This window comes from Geotrypetes seraphini, chromosome 5, assembly GCF_902459505.1.
Source record: "Geotrypetes seraphini chromosome 5, aGeoSer1.1, whole genome shotgun sequence".
Lineage (NCBI taxonomy): Eukaryota > Metazoa > Chordata > Amphibia > Gymnophiona > Dermophiidae > Geotrypetes > Geotrypetes seraphini.
The window spans coordinates 269,085,044-269,101,556 of NC_047088.1; the positions used below are offsets into that span (position 1 = coordinate 269,085,044).

The window sequence follows — 16,513 nt, forward strand, 5'->3', positions numbered from 1 at the left end:
ACTTTGGAGGAAAGGCGGGAGAGGAGAGATATGATAGAGACGTTTAAATACCTATTTAATATAAATGTGCATGAGTCGAGTTTCTTTCATTTGAAAGGAAACTCTGTAATGAGAGGGCATAGGATGAAGTTAAGAGGTGATAGGCTCTGGAGTAATCTTAGGAAATACTATTTTACAGAAAGGGTGGTAGATGCATGGAACTGTCTCCCAGAAGAGGTGGTGGAGACAGAGACTGTGTCTGAATTCAAGAGGGCCTGGGATAGGCACGTGGGATCTCTCGGAGAGAGAAAGAGATAATGGTCTGTGGCTGGGCAGACTGGAAGGGCCATTTGGCCTTATCTGCCATCATGTTTGTATGTTACTAAGATTTATTTAATTTTTATATGATTTAATCAGTGCTTTTATGTAGGAAAAAAGGTACCGATACTCATACAGAGCAACCTTAGGGGTGGGGTCACTGTGGCTCTGCCCTTACAGTAGCCACACCCTTTTTACCAGCCATGTTGCTGATAAAAAGTGATCACTGAAAATATTACACCAGTCCCTAGAATACTAACACATCTCTTACTGGGAAAACATAACACACAGGATTTTCTATATAGAATAATGCACCTCAGCCATATACTGTATATATATATATATATATATATATAGAACATGGATAGATACAAGATAAGTGACCATAAATGCCATTATCACAGGACAAGCAGGCAGCCTATTCTCACATATGGGTGACATCATCAATGGAGCCCCGATGCAGAAGCCTCACAAGCAGACTTGCTTGTAGAAACTAGAAGTTTTGAGTCAGCCGCACCGCGCATGCGCGAGTGCCTTCGCCCCAGCACAGGGTGCGTCTCCTCAGTTCTCAGTTTTCCGCGGAGCCGAGAAGTCTCTCTTTGACTCTCTGCGTTCAACTTACTTACTTCGTGCCTTCTCTCACCGCGGTTTGTGTTATTTTTCTTCATGAATCGCTGTATTTAGTTTATTTCTTTTATTTCTTGTAAAAAAAAAAATTATTTCTTCCATTCGGCTGCCAGGGCAGGCCACTCGGCCACAGCCCAGGGGCTTCAACCTTGCAGTGGCTGTTTTTCCTCCTATGTCCAGGCCAACAACAGGCTTCAAGAAGTGTAGCCAGTGTCAGCGTGTGATTTCTCTTACGGACCCACACAGTAAGTGCCTTGGGCCAGACCATCACCCGAAGTCATGCGAGCGCTATGCTATTCTTCAACCTCGAGCCCTTAAATGTCGTCTGCTTTCAGTGGAGAAGCTCTTCGAGATGGATTCGACCACTTCCTCGACTCCGAAGCCGACCTTGGTCTCACCTTCGACCGAGGTTCCTCCTGCCCCCACTGCATCGACCTTGAGTCTCATCAGACCTTCGTTTATAGGGGCTCTTTCCTCAACGACGTCTGCTGTATCTTCCCCTGTATCCTCAGGTCAGATAGCTCAGCAGAAAGTTCCAGTGGTGGTGCTTAAAGTGCCTAAGACTTCCAAGTCGAAGCACATTTCCACTGCCTCTGTGGAACCTCCAGCCAAAGCAGGTGGTCCAGTTTCAGAAGCGGATCCATTCTTGCCGGCTTCTTTCTAAACCATGTTAGAGTCATCCTTGAAGAGGTCCCATCCTTCCAAGGTTTATGCTACCGTTCCTCCTGGAAGGGAAGGGAAAACTATGGACAAATTAGGATGTCGCATCTATCAAAATGCCATGATGTCCTCTAAAGTCCTTAATTACAATTTTCATTTTATAACTTATTTTGAGTTCCTCATTGCTCTTTTGCCTAAATTTATCAGTTATTTAGCTACTCAAAAGCACTTTGAATTTCAAGAAGTTAATACTTCTCTATCACAACTCAGAATACATCTACTTCAGTCTTCTTATGATGCCTTTGAGTTGTCTGCCAGGGTGGCTGCTTGTTCTGTAGCAATGCGCCGCCTTGCTTGGCTTCGTACCATTGACATGGATCCTAATCTTCAGGACCGTTTGGCTAATATTCCTTGTGTAGGCAATGACTTCTTCGATGAATCTATTGAGGCAGCCACCAAGAAATTGTCTGAGCATGAAAAATCCTTTGCTTCTGTTGTTAGACCTAAGCCAAAGCCAACTCCTGCCAAGCCTGCACGCTCTCGTCCTATTTATCAGAGGCGTTTTGCTCCAAAAGCAGCTCCTTGCACTCGCCCTCCTCTTAAGAAACAGCAGAATCAAAAGCAACAGAAACTTCAACCTTCTGCTGCACCTAAGGCTACACAGCCTTTTTGACTAAAACAGAGCATTACCTCCACCGTTCTGTCTCTGTCCTATCTTCCCCCTATTGGAGGTCGTCTCCATCATTTTTACCACCGATGGGAGACAATCACATCCGACCTCTGGATGCTGTCAATCATCAGGGAAGGATACTCTCTTCATTTCACTCAGGTTCCACCAGAGCTTCCTCCAAGAGGGTATCCTTCCAGTCCATCCCAGACTACCCAACAACGGCACTCAACTTCAAAAAAGGAAATTATGATGCCATGAGGAAAATGGTAAGAAAGAAACTCAACGGAAACAAAAGGAAGATGGAGTCCGTAGAAAAAGCCTGGACCCTACTCAAGGACACTGTGCACGAAGCACAGAACCTGTGCGTCCCCAAGTTCAGGAAAGGGTGCAAAAAAATAGAACAAAAAACCCAGTGTGGATAACAAATGCAGTGAAAAAGGCGATAAGTGACAAGAAAGCATCGTTAAAAAAATGGAAAAAGGACCAAACAAAGGACAACCAAAAGGAGCACAAAGAACACCAGAAGGAGTGTCACCGAGTGGTTAGGAAAGCAAAAAGAGAATATGAAGAGAGACTGGCGGGGGAAGCAACAAACTTCAAATCATTCTTCAGGTACGTTAAGGGGAAGCAATCAGCAAGGGAGGAAGTGGGACCCTTGGATGATGGAGACAGAAAGGGAGTAGTAAAAGAGGAAAAAGAGATAGCTGACAAGTTAAATGAGTTCTTCACGTCAGTCTTCACGAGGGAGGACACAACCAACATTCCGGAACCCGAAGAGATTGTAAATGGAGATCAGGACGATAAGCTGGTCCAACTAGAGGTAAGCCAAGAAGATGTCCTCAGGCAGATAGACAGGCTAAAGAGTGACAAATCGCCAGGTCCGGACTGCATTCATCCAAGGGTACTCAAGGAACTAAGGAACGAAATAGCAGAGCCACTTCGACAAATATGCAACCTATCCTTAAAAACTGGAGAGGTTCCGGAGGACTGGAAAATAGCAAATGTCACGCCCATCTTCAAGAAGGGTTCAAGGGGTGACCCAGGAAACTACAGGCCGGTGAGCTTGACCTCGGTCCCGGGAAAGATGATGGAAGCGCTGATTAAGGACAGCATCTGTGAGCACATCGAAAACAATGGGCAGCTAAAGTCGAGTCAGCATGGCTTCTGCAAGGGTAGGTCATGCCTCACAAACTTATTGTACTTCTTTGAGGGGGTAAACAGCCAGTGGATAAAGGGGAATCCATAGACATCATTTACCTTGACTTCCAAAAAGCCTTCGACAAGGTACCACACGAAAGACTGCTTAAGAAGCTATGGAACCACGGGGTGCAAGGGGAGGTCCACCGATGGATCAAAAACTGGCTAGCAGACAGGAAACAGAGGGTTGGAGTTAAGGGCCATTACTTAGACTGGCAACGGGTCACGAGCGGAGTTCCGCAGGGGTCGGTGCTGGGACCGCTCCTGTTCAATATATTTATCAATGACCTGGAGGTGGGAACAAAATGTGAGCTCATTAAATTTGTGGATGACACCAAACTATATAGCAGGGTTAAAACCACAGAAGACTGCGAAGATCTCCTAAAGGATCTGACGACACTGGAAGAGTGGGCCAAAAAGTGGCAAATGAGCTTCAACATAGGGAAATGCAAGGTCATGCATGTGGGGAAAAAGAACCCGATGTTCACTTACAAAATGGGGGGATCACCTCTAGGTGTAAGTAACCTTGAAACAGACCTGGGAGTGATGGTGGACACAACATTGAAGACGTCGGCGCAGTGCGCCACAGCCTCAAGGAAAGCAAACAAAATGTTGGGTATCATCAAGAAGGCTATCACGACCAGGACGAAGGAAGTCATCCTGCCACTTTATCGTGCAATGGTGTGCCCGCATCTGGAATATTGCGTCCAGTACTGGTCGCCGTACCTCAGGAAGGACATGGCAGTGCTTGAGGGAGTCCAGAGAAGAGCAACTAAGCTAATAAAGGGCATGGAAAACCTCTCATATACTGACAGACTGAAAGAGCTGGGGCTGTTCTCTCTGGAGAAGCGGAGACTTAGAGGAGACATGATAGAAACCTTCAAGATCCTGAAGGGCATAGGAAAAGTAGACAGGGACAGATTTTTCAAATTATGGGGAACCACAAGTACGAGGGGGCACTCAGAGAAATTGAAAGGGGACAGGTTTAGAACAAACGCTAGGAAGTTCTTTTTCACCCAGAGGGTGGTGGATACATAGAACGCACTTCCGGAGGCTGTGATAGGCAGAAGCACGTTACAGGGCTTCAAAGAAGGTTTGGATAGATTCCTAGAGGACAAAGGGATTGAGGGGTACAGATAGGAGTAGAGGCAGGTTATAGGGATAGGAGTAAGAGGTAAGTTATAGAAATAGTCAGGGATCACTGCTCAGGCAATAGGCCTGATGGGCCGCCGCGAGAGCGGACCGCTGGGTGAGATGGACCTCTGGTCTGCCTCAGCGGAGGCAACTTCTTATGTTCTTATGTTCAGGAAGCTCAAGCTCTGCTTCGTCTCCATGCCATCGAACCAATTCCTTTGGAACAGCAGAACAGGGGGTTTTACTCCCGTTACTTCCTTGTTCTGAAGAAGACGGGCGATCTGTGGCCCATTCTGGATCTCAGGGCTCTCAATAAATTTTTAGTCAAAGAAAAATTTTGCATGTTATGTTCTATTGGGGGACTTCAACATGCCTGATGTAGACTGGAACACACTCTCAGCGACAACTTGTGATAGCAGGAGGATATTGACGTCCATAAGGGGAGTACGGCTCAAACAATTGGTACTAGAGCCCACTAGAGCCCAGGCCATCCTGGACCTGGTACTTACGAACGGGGAAAGTGTCTCAGAGATCTCGGTGGGAGAACCGCTAGCCACCAGTGACCATAACATGGTTTGGATTAACCTTAGGAAAGGCTTTCCTAGATCACAAACAAAAACAAGGGTACTCAACTTCCGGGGTGCTGACTTCGCACAAATGGCAGACTTCGTCCATCAGACGCTTCAGGTTCAAGAAAGAACGGATAATGTGGAGGTTATGTGGTCAACCTTGAAATCGACCCTTCAGGAGGCAACTATCCGCTACATAAAATCAGTAACTAAACAACAAAGAAGAAAGAAACCCCAATGGTTCACTGTTAGGGTCTCGCGCCTCATCAAGGAGAAGAAAAGAGCATTTCTCTCATACAAACGCACCGGGGAAAAAGAAGCAAACATTGAATACAGGACAAAGTCTGCAGCAGTCAAAACGGCAGTTAGGGAGGCCAAACTTCGAAGGAAAGAAACTCTAGCGAAGAACATCAAGAAAGGGGACAAATCATTCTTCAGGTACATTAGTGACAGGAAAAAGAACGCAAACGGGATAGTACGCCTTAGAACGCCAGACGGGAATTATGTGGAAACAGATTCTGAAAAAGCCAAACTACTGAATGATTACTTCTGCTCGGTCTTTACCTGCGAGGCACCAGGACACGGACCACAGCTGGAAGCAATGCAAAGCAAGGAAGACCCATTTCAGAATTTTGAGTTCACACCAGCTGATGTTTACAGAGAACTGTCAGGACTCAAGGTGAACAAAGCCATGGGACCGGATGAGTTGCATCCAAGAGTGCTCAGGGAACTAGGCGATGTTCTGGCAAAACCGTTAGCCATGCTCTTCAATCTCTCCCTAAGTACAGGGAGAGTACCCCTGGACTGGAAAACAGCAAACGTCGTTCCTCTGCACAAAAAGGGTTGCAGAGCAGAGGCAGCGAACTACAGACCTGTGAGTCTCACATCAATAGTGTGTAAACTCATGGAAACTCTACTCAAAGGTAAATTAGACTCGATATTGGATGAAGGGAATCTAAGGGATCCCTGTCAACATGGATTCACAAGAGGCAGGTCATGCCAATCTAATCTTATAAGCTTCTTTGATTGGGTGACAGGAAAACTAGACTCAGGAGAGGCTCTGGACATAGTATACTTGGATTTCAGTAAAGCTTTCGACAGTGTCCCACACCGTAGACTATTAAACAAGATGAAATCAATGGGGTTGGGTGAGAAACTAACTGCATGGGTCAATGATTGGCTGAGTGGAAGACTTCAGAGGGTGGTGGTCAACGGCACCCTCTCTGAGACTTCGGAGGTGACTAGCGGAGTGCCGCAGGGCTCAGTCCTGGGACCATCCCTTTTTAACATATTCATAAGAGACCTAACCCGGGGGCTTCAGGGTAAAGTATCACTGTTTGCCGATGATGCCAAACTGTGTAACATAGTAAGTGAAAGCAACCTCAAGGACAGTATGACGCAGGATCTGATCACGCTGAAAAACTGGTCCTCGACATGGCAGCTGGGCTTCAACGCTAATAAATGTAAGGTCATGCATCTCGGCAGCGGAAATCCATGCAGAACATACTCCTTGAATGGAGAAACGCTAGCTAGGACGTCAGAGGAACGGGACTTGGGGGTAATCATCAGTGCAGACATGAAAGCTGCTAAACAAGTAGAGAAGGCCTCATCTAAGGCAAGGCAAATGATGGGATGTATCAATCGAAGCTTTGTCAGCCGCAAACCTGAAGTCATAATGCCACTCTACAGAACCATGGTGAGACCTCATCTGGAATACTGTGTGCAATTCTGGAGGCCACATTACCGGAAAGACGTGCTTCGAGCTGAATCGGTCCAGCGGATGGCCACCAGGATGGTCGCCGGACTCAAGGGTCTCTCATACGAAGAAAGACTGGGCAAACTGCAGCTCTATACCCTGGAGGAGCGCAGAGAACGGGGCGACATGATTGAGACATTTAAGTACGTCACTGGTCGCGTCGAGATGGAAAACGATATATTCTTTCCCAAGGGACCCTCGGTCACAAGGGGGCACCCCCTCAAACTCAGAGGGGGGAAATTTAGTGGTGACACAAGGAAGTATTTCTTCACGGAAAGGGTGGTAGATCACTGGAACAAACTTCCGGTGCAGGTGATCAAGGCCACCAGCGTGCTTGATTTTAAGAATAAATGGGACATACACGTGGGATCCCTACGAGGGTCAAGTTAAGGAACTGGGTCACTAGCACTCAATGGGGTGGGTCAATAGAGTGGGCAGACTTGATGGGCTGTGGCCCTTTTCTGCCGTCATCTTTCTATGTTTCTATGTTATCCCTGGCATCCCTTTATACCCTCCTAGATCAGAATGACTGGTTATGCTCTCTGGATCTCAAGGAGGCTTATATTCCCATTCATCCGGCCTTCCGCCAATATCTCAGATTTCGGATGAGGAATCTGCATTATCAATACAGAGTGCTGCCCTTTGGCCTGGCTTCATCTCCCAGAGTGTTCACCAAGTGCCTGGTAGTGGTAGCCGCAGCTCTCAGAAACCATGATCTTCAGGTATTTCCCTACCTGGACGACTGGCTCATCAAAGATTCAACATCTCAAGGGGTTATTGTAGCGACCCAACAGACTACGTGGTTCCTACAGAGTTTGGAATTCGAAATCAACTTTCCAAAATCCCAACTTTAACCCTCTCAGAATCTACAATTCATCGGAACTGTTTTGGATACTATCCAACTCATAGCATTCCTTCCGCAACAACGTCTGGAAGTCCTCCTTCAACTCTGTTATACAGTGTCTTCCCGCTCCTCCATATCAGCGAGACACATGATGGTACTCCTGGGTCACATGGCCTCCATAGTACACGTGACTCCTTTTGCCAGACTTCACCTCAGAATTTCTCAGTGGACCCTGGCATCTCAGTGGATGCAGGCTTGCGACCCACTTTCTCAACACATTGCAGTCACTCCTTCATTGAGACAATTTCTCCGCTGGTGGATGCTCTCTTCCAATCTCTCCAGAGGCTTGCTGTTTCAAACGCCCCCTCATCAGAAGGTCCTCACAACAGATTCCTCGACCTGCGCTTGGGGCGCTCCTCTCTATGATTTCCGTACTCAAGGCCACTGGACCAGTAAGGATCATCAGTGTCACATCAATCTGTTGGAACTCAGAGCGATTTTCAAGGCTCTCAAAGCTTTTCAACATCTTCTTCATGACCAGGTAGTCCTCATTCTTACGGACAACCAAGTCGCCATGTATTATATCAATAAACAGGGAGGGATGGGATCTTCCTCCCTTTGTTAAGAAGCTCTGAAGGTTTGGGACTGGGCAATCCGCCACAACACCTTCCTCAAAGCTGTCTACATCCAAGGGGCAAAAAATTGCTTGGAGGACAACTTGAGTCGTCTTCTGTAACCTCACGAATGGACACTCCATTCCTCGCCTCTTCATTATATTTTTTCTCAGTGGGGAACGCCTCAGATAGATTTCTTTGCAGCTCTCCACAACCACAAACTGCCTCAGTTCTGCTCCAGGATCTATTCTCCTCATCGCCTCGAGGCAGATGCTTTTCTTCTGGAATGGACGAATCTCTTCCTCTATGCATTCCCTCCATTCCCTCTCATTCTCAAGACATGTCAAGTTAAAGAACGACCATGCCACCATGATTCTGATTGTTCCTTGGTGGCCGAGACAACCTTGGTACTCCCTTCTTCTTCAACTCAGCAGCAGGGAGCCATACCTTCTGCCAGTTTTTCCATCTCTGCTTACACAGATTCAGGGATCTCTGCTTCATCCCAACCTGCAGTCTCTACACCTGACAGCTTGGTACCTCTCAACATAACTCCTCTTCAGTTTTCTCAATCTGTAAGAGACATTTTAGAGGCTTCTAGGAAACCTACCACTAGACAATACTATCACCAAAAATGGACTAGATTTATTGTTACCACTGGCTGCTTCTAATTTAGTTGTGGCAGGGGATTTTAATGCTGTTATAGATCCTTTTACTGGACAAAAACCACCAGGGTATGTATTGGGTCCTCCCAGAACTCATAGAAAAACTCCCTGATTGGTTGTGGTTAGAATGGCAACTCGTGTCTCCTATACTTCTATGTCATGTTCTCAGTATCAAAATGTCTATGTACTGTAAAGATAACAGAATATTAGTTGATACATGGAAAACATTGAGATATGTAAGTAATTTAACAACTATTCCAGTTCACAAATCTACAAATCAATCTATATGGCTGAACTCCAAGATTCAAATTGGAGGAGAAGGAATCACCTGGAAGCATTAGATGATAGCAAGAATACGTTTATTAGATGATGTTATCTCTAATGGTAAAATGATTGAATTTTCACAGTTGCAACATAAATATGGCCTTAATAAATCAGAAAGTTTTAGATGGTTGCAACTGAAGCAGGCCATTCAGGCGGGGTTCCCTGAATGGAAAAACCTTAATAATCAATATAGTAAGGAGTTCTTATGCTTTCAGGTGGACTTCTTGGGTCACCAGGCCACCCAGTGGTATAAATTGCTGACTGGATTTATTAAAAAGAAACCAAACACTGGTCTGAGAGACATTTGGAGCATTGAGATTAAGCATCAAATTACTGCGTCTCAACGGCCACGAATTTGGACTTGGAGGATGAGATGTACAGTGTCGGCCTCTATGAGACAAAATTGTTTTTTTCAGTTACATAGAGCATTATGGACCCCTGTTCGGTTACAAAAATTGGATAGCTCTAAGTCTAATAGATGTTGGCATTGTCAACTTGAAGCAGGGAATTTAGACCATTTATTATTCTATTGTCCATTTATTATGAATTTTTGGAAATCAATTTGGGACCAAATTAATTGTTTATTAGACAACCCAGTGGCATTATCATATGATATTGTGCTGTTTGGTATGGCAATGAGAGCAAAAAGTCAGATTTCTTCAAATAACAAATTATTACTTATAATGATGACTGGGGTTGCCATTCAACAAATTACGTATAATTGGAAAAACTGGAGTAGATTAAATTATAATTTCTGGTGGAATTCCTTATGTCAAGTTTATAAAATGGAGCGATTTATTGCAATACAGCGGGGTTGTTTCAGGAAATTTCAAGATGTGTGGGAGCCATTAACAAAGTATTGTACTGATTAGATGGCATTTCTTCCCTTAAGTTTACAAGTTCAATTGTGAGGGGGGAGGGGGGGTAATTTTATTATTACATATTGTACAAGGTATTTGATTATATGATAGGAAAGGGGAGGATGGGAGATAAGAGCATATCATTTGTACCATTGATGAATATTAAGTGATATATTTATTGTTAATTTGTTTGGACATATTGTCACACTTATTGTAAACTTGAAAATGAATAAAGATTAAAAAAAAAAGGACTAAATTTTATATGTGGTGTTTTTCTCATGATAAGGAGCCTCATCATTCCTCCTTATCTTCTGTTTTAGACTTCCTTTTGCACTTATCCACCTCTGGCCTCAAGTCTACATCGATCCGAATCCATCTCAGTGCAATTGCTGTTTTACATCAGCCTATTGAAGGAAATCCCCTTTCTGCTCATCCGGTGGTTTCCAGATTCATGAAAGGACTTTTCAGTGTCAAACCTCCTCTCAAACCACCTCCAATGGTTTGGGACATCAATGTTGTTCTTACTCAATTGATGAAGCCTCCATTTGAACCAATGTCTACGGCTCATCTGAAGTATCTCACTTGGAAAGTGGTGTTTCTCATTTCCCTCACTTCTGTTCGAAGAGTCAGTGAGCTGCAAGCTTTAGTTGCTGATCCACCTTTCACTGTGTTCCATCATGACAAGGTGGTTCTCCGTACTCATCCTAAATTCCTGCCTAAGGTGGTTTCGGAATTTCATCTCAACCAATCCATTATTCTTCCAGTGTTCTTTCCAAAGCCTCATTCTCATCCTGGAGAATCAGCTCTTCATACTCTGGACTGTAATCGTGCTTTGGCCTTCTATTTGGAACGTACCAAACCACACAGAACTGCTCCTCAACTTTTTGTCTTCTTCAATCCAAATAAGTTGGGACATCCTATCTCTAAGCGTACCATCTCCAACTGGATGGCTGCTTGTATCTCCTTCTGCTATGCCCAGGCTGAATTACCCCTACATAGTAGAATCACAGCCCATAAGGTCAGAACAATGGCAGCTTCAGTAGCTGTCCTCAGATCTACACCTATTGAGGAAATTTGCAAGGCTGCTACTTGGTCCTTGGTTCATACTTTCACTTCTCACTATTGTCTGGATGTTTTCTCCAGACGGGATTGCCATTTTGGCCAGACAGTATTACAAAATTTATTCTCCTGAATTGCCAACACTCCCACCATCCCATTCTGGTTAGCTTGGAGATCACCCATATGTGAGAATAGGCTGCCTGCTTATCCTGGGATAAAGCACAGTTACTTACCTTAACAGGTGTTATCCAGGGATAGCAGGAAGCTATTCTCACAACCCACCCACCTCACCTGGTTGGCTTCTCTGCTAGCTATCTGAACTGAGGAGACGTGCCCTGTGCTGGGCAGGAAGGCACTTGCGCATGCGCGGTGCGGCTGACTCGAAACTTCTAGTTTCTACAAGGAAGTCTGCTTGCGAGGCTTCTGCATCGGGGCTAAGTTGATAACGTCATCCATATATGAGAATAGCTGCCTGCTGTCCCTGGATAACACCTGTTACGGTAAGTAACTGTGCTTTGTGGATAATCGTTCAATGCATCCCATCACAGAAGCTTCAAATCCGAGTACTACCATGAGTTGGTTCAAGTTCAGTATTTGCTAGTCTAATTTGTGTCATCCCTCCCTTTCACCCCATAGTCCTCCCTCTCCTTCACCTCATGATCCAACATCTCACCATTCTACCTTCCCATTTTCCTGTATCTAATTTTCCTTTCCACTAGTGCTGCCCGATTCAGGAAAAAAATTTAGATTCGATTCAGCCTATTGAATTGGTTTTTCAATTCGATTCGATTTTCCTGCCCAATTGGGTGTTTTTTTTTTCCAAACATCCTGGTGAGTTTATTTTATAGCCTCTTCACTCCCTTTGCCTTCTCCTAACCACACTGGCGCTGTGGTGTAAACAAAATAAACAAACAAAAAAGACTTTTCCTCTCTCTGTTAAATCCTAGCTCACGTTTGCGGTCTAACACCAGCTCTGGCAGGATACACGTTTCAAATCTGACATATTGTAATCACAAAACAGATAATAAAAATTATTTTTTCTACCTTTTGTTGTCTGGTCAAATCTTGTTGGTCCCAGGCTCTGGTTGTCTTCTGATAACTTGCTTGCCAGGGCTTCCTTCTTTCTTCTTTCTGCATGCTAACCATCCATCTGCCATCTCTGTCCTCCCCTTCCATTTCCCTTCCCTCCCCAGGAGGTCTGGCATCTTTCCTTTTTATCGTCTCCCTCCACATATCTACCTTTTCTTAACTACCCTTTCATCCAGCATCTCTCCCTCCTTCCCCACCACCCCAGGGTCCACCATCTCTCCCTTTCTTTTCCCAACTACCTCTTATCCAATATCTCTATCCCCCTTCCACACCATCCCTTGTGTCCAACTTCTCTCCCTTTCTGTTCCTTCCCTCCCTAAATCCCATTGTCCATCATCTCTCTCCCTCTCCTCTATTTTCAGACCCATTATTTCTTCCCCCCCAAAGTCCGGCATATGCACGTCATTTTGAACCCCCCCTTCTCTCCCTCCCTTCCTCCGTGTACTTCTACACCAGGACCCCCCTCCCCTGAAGGTCTGTCCTCCCCAGAAGGCCTGCACCTCCCCCTGAAGGCCTGCATCCCACCCCTAAAGGCCTGCCTGTCCCCCCTGAAGGCCTGCCTGTCCCCCCTGAAGGCCTGTGCCACCATCCCTGATGGCCTGTTTCCCCCTTGAAGGCTTGTCATCCCCCCTTTAAAGGCCTGTCCCCCCTTAAAAGTCAGCATCCCAACCCTGAAGGCCTGCCTGTCCCCCTTGAAGGCCTGCTTCCCCCCAAAGGCCTGCTTGTCTGTTCCCCCCTTGAAGGCCTGCCTGCCTGTCCCCCTTGAAGGCCTGCATCTCGCCCTGAAGGCCTGTCTCCCACCATGAAGGCTTTTCCCCCCCCTTGAAGGCCTGTCCCCCCCTTGAAGGCCTGCATCCCCCCTTGAAGGGCTGTCTTCCCCCCCTTAAAGGCCTGCATCTCAACCCTGAAGGCCTACCTGCCTGTCCCCCCCTTGAAGGCCTGTCCCCCCCTTGAAGGCCTGTCCCCCCCCTGAAGGCTTGTACCTCCACCTGAAGGCTTGCACCTCCCCCTGAAGGCCAGTTCCCCCCATGAAGGCTTGTCCCCCACATGAAGGCCTGCCCCCCCCCTTGAAGGCATGCATCCCCCCCGAAGACCTGTCTCCCCCTTTGAAGGCATGCATCCCCCCCCTGAAGGCCTGTCTCCCCCCTTAAAGGCCTGCATTTCAACCCTGAAGGCCTGCCTGCCTGTCCCCCCTGAAGGCTTGCCCCATCCCCACCACAAAGGACTGTTCACCCCCCCTCCCCGGGAAGGCCTGCGTGTTCCCCCTGGCCTCCCACTGATGTCCGGCTTCCCCCCTGGCCTCCCTGCACCGTTTACCTTAAAGAAGCAGTCTGCAGACAAGATTGCAATGCTAGCGATCTTTGCACTGCTTCAGAGCTGTTTCCTCTGTCACAGTCCCACCCCTTCTCTGATGTCAGAGGCAGGATCGCGGCGGAGGAAACAGTTCTGAAGCAGTGTAAAGATCGCTTACATCGTGATCTTGTCTGCAGGCTGCTTCTTTAAGGTAAACGGTGCGGGGAGGCCAGGGGGGGAAGTGGGAGGCCAAGGGGGGATGCTGAATGCCAGGGGGTGGAAACGGACGCCAGGGGGGAAGCCGATAGCAGCACTTCCCGACTGACACTCACCCTCTAAAGCAGGTGCGGCAGCAGCTGGCCAGCAAGAGCAGCGCTGCCGCTCCTGCTTTAGAGGGCGAGGGGGGAGGGTCAGCCGAATCAGGAAGCCAACTTTTTTTGTTTGTTTGTTTGTTTTGAATTGATTCAAATCGATTCACCCAAAGTGAATCGGTGAACCAATTAGAATTGTGAATCAGGCAGCACTACTTTCCACCTCTGCCCTGGGTCTAATAACTCTCCCTATTCTTCACTGTCCCTTTCCCTCATTATTCAGTATGTCTCTCTCCTGCCTCCTGCACCCTTACCCAGGTCTAGTAAACATATCCCCATAAAACATTCCCCTCCCCTCCCCCACTGGTGATCCAGCATACACTGAACTTAGACGCACTACTCAAAAAGGAGTTAGCCCTGCAGGGTTTAAAGCAAAACAAAACACACACCACAATGTTCTCACTGCAAGCAATCCAGTAAAGTTTTAATGCCAGAATGTGCCCAAAGCACTTCAATGCATTCAGATGCAGCAAAACATACAAAATGGAAAAATCCTGTGAAGCTCTCAGGATTTCCCTGAAAAAAGGAAAACTTTACTTTTCTAAACAGTTCTTTTCCAGAGTTCTTTACTCCAAGCCTGCCTAATGCAGACTCCGGGTAAGTCTTTATATGTTTTAGTAGTCCAGGCACTCCAAAACTACCTGTACTCACTGAAGCCTCTAGCTAAACAAAAGAACAGCAATGGGGTTGGGAGAATTGCCTTAGATTTGCTTTAAGTTGTAGCTCCAAAATGCCCACCCTGATAGTGGCAGACCTCTCCCTCATTAAAGTAAGACTCAGCTTCTTAACTAGTCCAGGCTGCAAGGCAAAAAAAAACATAGAAACATAGAAATTGACGGCAGAAAAGGGCCATAGCCCATCGAGTCTGCCCATACCAATGACCCACTCCCTGACTTTTACTCCCCTATAGATCCCACGTGAATATCCCATTTTTTCTTAAAATCTGACACACTGTTGGCCTCAATCACCTGCTGAGGCAGCTCATTCCAATGATCGACCACCCTTTCGGTGAAGAAGTACTTCCTAGCATCACCTTGAAATTTCCCCCCCCCCCTGATTTTCAGCGAATGTCCTCTGGTTACCGAGGGCCCTGTAAGACTGAAGATATCATCTTTCACCTCTATACGCCCCGTGATATACTTAAAGGTCTCAATCATGTCCCCCCTCTCTCTTCGCTCCTCCAGTGAGTACATCCGCAGTTTTTTTTAGCATTTCTTCATACGTGAGATCCCTGAGCCCCAAGACCATCCTGGTAGCCATTCGCTGAACCGACTCAATTCTCAACACATCTTTCCGGTAGTGTGGTCTCCAGAATTGAACACAATACTCGAGATGAGGTCTCACCATGGATCTGTACAGTGGCATTATGACTTCAGGTTTTCTGCTGACAAAACCCCTACGGATGCATACAGCAGTGCACAAGTCATAGGAAAAAAAACACAGTATTTTTCTTCAGGACACAGACTGGTGCCCCACCCCATACAAAGTCCAAACAATTGGGGTCTCAAAACACAGGGTCTGTTTTCACAAACAGTCCAGTTCAGGTAGCCAAAAAAAAGAAAAATGTTCTCAAAAGAAAAACAGCAGCAAAACAGGGATATTCCACAAAAAGTCCCAAACTCAGAAAACCATATACAGTAATGTTCTCAATAGTGTTTTCTCACCACACTTACGTCCATTCTTTCTGGCTCCTGAAACAAACTTGTAGGAATCAGCTCTTCCCCTAATTCTATCTGCTCCTCTGGAGAAGTTGCTACAAAGTTAACGTGACCATTTATTTTTTTCATCAAAATGGGACATCTATTTTCAGTCCCGCCCCCAATCCCTCCCTAGCCCCACTCCCAAGTCCGCCCCAATCCCGCCCCCAATTTCTTCCATTCATTTTTCATGTACACATAATATCTTATTAATTCATAATGTAACCATAAAATTAAAAAAAAACACAAAGCACACTGTACGCAGAGAAAATGTTAATTATCATTTATATTTGGGGGTTTTCAAAGATGTCAAGGCAGATGACTTTAAAATATGCAATGTCACTTCAGTAACTATAGAAAAATAGACAAATATAGTGCAAAATATAGATAGCAGATATAAATTCTCAAAACTGACACATTTCGATCACTAAATTGAAAATAAAATCATTTTTCCTACCTTTGTTGTCTGGTGATTTCATGAGTCTCTGATTGCACTTCCTTCTGATTGTGCATCCAATATTTATTTTTTTCTTTCTTTCTTTCTCATCCAACATTTCTTTCACAATCCAGCCCCAACCCCTTTGAACATAAGAATTGCCGCTGTTGGGTCAGACCAGTGGTCCATCATGCCAAGCAGTCCACTCACGCGGTGGCCCTTAGGTCAAAGACCAGTGCCCTAACTGAGTCTAGCCTTATCTGCTTACGTTCTGGTTTAGCAGAAACTTGCCTAACTTTGTCTTGAATACCTGGAGGGTATTTTCCCCAATAACAGCCTCCGGAAGAGCTTTCC

The 16,513-nt window shown here is 45.9% G+C and overlaps 1 protein-coding gene across 8 annotated transcripts in view; it reads left to right on the forward strand.

Annotated features, from left to right (window-relative positions):
• ATG9A (autophagy related 9A) overlaps nt 1-16,513 on the forward strand; it is a 383,311-nt gene that overhangs the window by 159,849 nt on the left and 206,949 nt on the right. The gene's annotated exons all lie outside the window — the stretch shown is intronic.